General features: G+C 38.6%; 1 long non-coding RNA gene across 1 annotated transcript; it reads right to left on the bottom strand.

Annotated features, from left to right (window-relative positions):
- Positions 1 to 165: 165 nt before the first annotated feature.
- Positions 166 to 5,952, bottom strand: LOC112471789. The gene is made up of 3 exons (XR_003043405.1): positions 5,905 to 5,952; positions 5,591 to 5,687; positions 166 to 314 (listed from the first exon to the last, which is right to left on the bottom strand). It is a non-coding gene; the product is annotated as an uncharacterized LOC112471789 (long non-coding RNA).
- Positions 5,953 to 6,052: the final 100 nt, after the last annotated feature.

The raw sequence follows: 6,052 nt of genomic DNA, 5'->3' as shown, positions 1-6,052 counted from the left end.
CACTTCCTGGATGTGGGGACTACTTTTCTCTTTCTCAATGTATTCCAAAGGAGAGGGCTTTGATAAGAGTTTTTAGGAGACCTAGGATCCCAGAAAAAAACAAATGCTTAATCTGTAAATCACCTGTAGCCCAGACAGATAGGCTTTGAATCACATATACCTGTCCATAGATGGCCCCTCACGTGGCTTACCACATGTGACCTCAGCTGCTGCCTCTGTGACATGCGTGGCTCCTATGGCAGCATCAGGTTGTGGCAGGGAGGGAGGGCATAACCACCTGCAGAGGCTCCAACAATGTTGGTGAAATTTAATCACTGTAAAAAAAAAAAGCAGTCTTTGTGAAATTAAATCCCTCAATCTTAAAACTAACATTGGGTTAGTTCTTCCTACTCCTATTGAATGGCAGCAAAAAAAGACTGGTTTCTCCTGTGAATAGCAGCTCTTTTCTTTGTGCTTTGTTAAATGTCCTTTTTACATCTCCGATGGAAGGAAATTTGGCATCTAACAAAAATGCATGTGTTTCTCTTTTGCCCCAGCAATCTCACTTCCAGCAATTTGCCCTAAAGATACACCTCCAACAATGTGAAAATACCTATGCACAAGATTATTCATCACAGCACGGTTGATAATTTTAACAATATTGACAACAATGCCAAGTTGTATACATAGGCAACGGTTGAATAAACTGGTACATTCACACAATGGAGTCCTATGCCACTGTAAAAAGATCAAGAAAGAAAGCTATGAACTGATGAGGAGTTGTTTCCGGGACATACTGTTTAGTGAAAAAAAGCAAAGTGCACAAAAGTATCTATAATATGCAAGCCTTCATGTAAGAAACAAGCTAATCTAAGAAAACATATGTATATTTGCTTATCTTTACAAAAAGAAACATAGGAAGGATAAACCAGCAACTATTGAGACTGGTTGCCTAAGGGGGCTGGGTGGGAGCAGGTTAGAGAAATAGAGAAGTGACACTTCTCTGAGTATGCTTGTTGGAATACTTCCAACTTTTGAAACCATGTTAATGTTTCACACACTTAAAATAAATAAATAAAATTAATGAGGATGGGGAAAATCCTGAAACAATACAATCAGAAACAGATGAAACTTAATTATATTTCAAACACAGCCTCACTGAAGGGGAGTAGGAAGAACTAACCCAAGTAACTTTTGAACATGGTGTCCATTAGGCTAAAGACAAAAAGGACTGTAACAAATATTGACCTCTAGTTGGTAGACTTGTCTTCCACGGTGGTATCAGTTATCGAATCTGAAACTACTGAATGTGTATCCTAGGACTGAGCAAATAATAAAATTCTTGTGGCTAGTGAAAATCAGGTTTCTCACTGTCGGAGGAAGGAGTTACAAATATAGAAAAGGAAAAGGCTAGGATGGACATTCTGGTGTGGGATTGGTATTGTAGATGTCAGTTGGAACTTGGTCCACTGTGAAGGCCTAGAATCAGCCACACTACAGAAGCAATGAGCACTTCTAGTGCCCAGATCTTGGTTTCCTAAATGCCATTCTCCACTAAAAGGAAACAAGACTTCTTGGGGTAAATGGCTGACTTTGGAACCAGGAAAGTGCAAGACGAGCCTGAAATATCCTGATGTAATCTAAAGAAAAGATGTTCTCAAAAAATGATGGAGATATGTCAAAAGGACACAGAAGCCAGCTTGAGGGGACACCCACTGGCCACATCTAGAATACTTTGAGCATTGAACTAAATAATGATAGTTCTTTTCAACAAATAGTGCTAAGAAAACTGGCTATCTACATGCAAAAGAATGAAGTTGGACCTTTACCTCACACCATATACAAAAATGAACTCAAAATAGATCAAACATCTAAATGTTAAAGCCTAAAACTATAAAACTCTTAAAAGAAAACATAGGGGAAAGCTTCATGACATTGGATCGAGTAATGATTTCTTGGATATGACACCAAAAGCACAGGCAACAAAAGAAAAAATAGATAAGTTGGCTATGTCAAAATTTAAAATTTCTGAGTATCAAAACACACAATAGACAGAGTGAAAAGGCAATCCACAAAATGAGAAAGGATGCTTACAAATCATATATCTGATAGGGGCTAATATCTGGAATATATAAAGAACCCAACAATTCAACAACAACAAAAACAGACATTCCCATTTTAAAAAGGGCAAAGGACTTGAATAGACATTTCTCCAAAGAATATATGTATAGATGGGGCCAATAACCACATGAAAAGATGCTAAACATCACTAATAAAAACCACAATGAAATACCACCTCAAACCCATTAAGATGGCTACTACAAAAAAATAAAAAATAAGAAATGTTGGTGAGGATACCCTTGTTGGAACACTTGTGCACTGTTGGTAGGAATGTAAAATAGTACAGCCACTGTGGAAGAGTATGGTGGTTCCTCAAAAAATTAAAAATAGAATTACCATATGATCCAGCAATTCCACTTCTGGATATATACCCAAAATAATTGAAAGCAGAGACTCAATGAGATATTTGTATATCCACGTTCATAGCAGCATTACTCGCAATAGCCAAAAGGTGGAAGAAACCCAAGCATCCACCGATGGATGAACAGATAAAGAAAATATGGCGTATACATACAATGAAATATTATTGTCTTAAAAAGGAAGGAAATTCTGATACATGCTATACATATATTCTATACATATATTCTTTGGAGGGCATTATGGTAAATGAAATAATCCAGTCACAAAAGGGCAAATACTGTATGAGTCCATTTATATGAGGTACTTAGAGTAGTCAAATTCATAGAAACGGAAAGTAAAATGGTGTTTACTTGGGGCTAGGGGAAGGGGAATGGGTAGTTGATGTTTAATGGGTATGGAGTTTAAGTTTGAGAAGATGAAAAAAAGTTCTGGAGATGGATGGTGGTGTTGGTCGCATGACAATATTATTGCCACCGAACTGTACACTTAAAAACGGTTAAGATGGTAAATTTTGTGTTATATACATTTTAACATAATTTAGAAAACATTACGCTCAGTGAAAGAAACAAGACACAGAAGATGACATATCATATGATTTCATTTATATGAAATGTCCAGAATAAGCAAATCTGTAGACAGAAGGAGATTAGTGATTGCCTAGAGCTATCAGGCGTAGATGGGGAGTGACTGCTAATAGGCACAAGGTTTCTTATTTGGGTGATTGAAATGTCCTAAAATTATGTTGTGGTGATTTTTACACAAGTCTATAAATATACTACCATTGCGTTGTACAACTAACACACGTGAATTTTATTATATGTAAATTATATCTCGATTAAGCTACTTTTAGACATAAAGATAGTAACTAACTTTAAACTGTGAATTAAAAGAAGAATCCATGAGCCCCATACTGATAAATAAATAAACAAATAAATAAATACATGAGGAAAAGGGAAAGCTCTTCCTTACAGTAAAATTCCAGCTATACATATAAAAGAAAATCATTATTTGGCCAACATCATAGTAGTAATTGCTTCAGGCAACAATCACCAATGGATGCTAAACTAATGAGTGGAAGTTTGAAGAAAAATAGAAGAGTTTCATAGTCTCAAAGTATGTCCCTACAAGATATTTATTAATTACAAAGGGAAATAGTACATTTACAGTGGAAAATCCTGGAAGACACCACCTAATCAAATGATCAAAGCTAATAACAACAATTTGGGAATTAACCAATACTTTGTGCCTCCAGATACACTAAGAAGAACACAGGTCACTTTTCTGTGGAATTCCTGCCAAAATGCAATCTAACTCTGAGGAAATAACAGATAAACCCAAATTAAAGGACATTCTTCCAACTAACTGGCCTATGGCTCTTCGAAAACATCAAGGTCATGAAAGTTAAGGGAAGACTGAGACATTGCTCACATTGAAAGAGACTGAAAAGACTTGATAACAAAATGCGTCTCGTGACCCAGGATTTCCTTTTCCTACAGAGGGACATTATTGGCACACCCACTGGGATGGCTAGAATCAAAAAGTCAAATAACAAATGTTGATGAGGATGTGGACATATTGGAACCCTCCAATATGTCCACTGCTGGTAGGATTGTAAAAAAATATTTTTGTTAGGAAATTCATACTTAACTATTTAGTTGAAAGGGCATCATGTCTGCAACTACTATCAAATAGGTTAGAAAAAGACAGACAGACGGACGGAGAGATGGACAGATAGATGATAGATAAATGTTATTATGAGGTTTGGCAATTTTTTGCCAGTCTAATAAATGAAAAATGTGATCTGACTTTTAATTTTCATCTCTTTAATTATGGGGAGATCATTTTAAATATCCCAGAAACCATAACACAGAATGACTACAAAGGCTATAAAATTTGACAGATATTTATTGAGTGCCCACTCTCTATTAAGCTCCTGTGACAAAATATGAAACACCATACCTAGTAGATGTGAAATGTATCTAATTATTGTTTTAATTTTGCATTTCCCTGATAACTAAAGAGATTGAGTTACCTTTTCATAGGTTATTACATATTGGCCATTTCAGGTGTCTTCTGCTGTGGATTACCTATTCATGTCCACTGTCCGTTTTCTAGTGTATTGTTTGTCCTTTTCTAATTGATTCATAGATGTCCATTTTATGTTGTAGAATCTAGACACTAGTTCTTTATCACACACATCAAAAGACTAGATGGAAACAATCAAGTCTGTGAAGCTCAGTGTGGCGCATAGTGAGGATCTTTCAGTTTTAAACGCCAAGTCTTGCAACTAAGGGAAATATTTCTGGCATGTGCTGTGGGTCATTGCTGACTCTACTTGAGTATGTTTTAAACCTGAGAAAAAAATTAGAATGAAGTCTAATTCATAAAATTTATGGCCTGTATTCATTATATGTATTCTTACTGGGTTCAATATTTTTCATTTGTAATACATGAACATTAATTTCTGAGTTAAAACTCCATTTAACTTCATGTTATTTTTTTAAAGAGGGAAGACTTACACATTTCTCTTCAATTGCCATGGCTATTTCCAAGCAAAGAACTGCTAATCCTACTCTTTTGTTTAACAGAAAAGTGAGTGGGCATGCTCCCCCAGCTCCATAGAGGTAGGCACTAATCTGATTAAAATCTGTTTTCCTTAGATCCTCAGATAACGGTGGAGTCCAACTTGACCTGGGCTTCCCTTTCCCTTCTATATCATAGCTAAGCATCCGGTACATGTGCAATAAATGCTCCTTTGGAAAAAATAGGACCTTTATTATCCTAGCGACAGAATGGAGTGCCCAGACACTACTCCGTAGGGGAAGCAGACGGCAAGTGTAGTATAAATCCTCAATACTGGTGCAAATAGAGCCCAATACAAACCATTGTTGGGGACGCTGTAAGGGCTTCATAAATGCTCCTGGTCGATCGTTGATCCGTACTAGCCTCCTGGTTCACAGGGAACACTCACTAGTTGCTGGGGTCGCCCTCAATGCAGGGTGAGTAATTAAGGGATGGGTAACTGAGCAGGCAAATCAGTTCACAACAACAAGCCAAGGGCTCATAAGGAGTCCCTAGGGGAAGCACGGACATCTAATTGGTGCTCCTCGGTGACACAATTAATACTTACAAATGCTTCTGGCCCGTCCCTGGGGGTGGGGAAGGTTGGAAATTCCTTTAGTTCCCTCAAAGGATGGGGAAGGAGAGACCGCGGTTTATTTTCCCATCTGTGAAACGGGGATACAACAGTGTCGAGAGGACATGCGCGCGTGAGCAGTTGTGGAGAACGGGCTTTCCCTCCTCCGTCCCCCATCTTTCCCATCTCAGCTTCCAAGGATTAGGAATCGGACGATTCAAAAGTTTGTTCTTGGACGGCCAGAAGACCTCTGGACGCGAACGTTCAGGGGCTACAACACCCAGGACCGGAAAGGTGCGAGCACTAACCTTGTGCGCACAGGCGTCCCCCACCGCCCCGCTTCTCTCAACCTCGCGCTCCTCCTTCCCTGGATCCTCCCGCTCTCCTCCTCCTCCACCAGCCCCGCCCTGCTCCTGCCCTCTCATTGGCCGAGTTGGCCGGTCGGGCCTCCCCGGG

The sequence above is a fragment of the Pteropus alecto genome, unplaced genomic scaffold (assembly GCF_000325575.1).
Source record: "Pteropus alecto unplaced genomic scaffold, ASM32557v1 scaffold669, whole genome shotgun sequence".
Classification (NCBI taxonomy): Eukaryota; Metazoa; Chordata; class Mammalia; order Chiroptera; family Pteropodidae; genus Pteropus; species Pteropus alecto.
The sequence above is the reverse complement of the archived record's forward strand: the minus strand, read 5'-3'. Positions and strand labels throughout refer to the sequence as shown.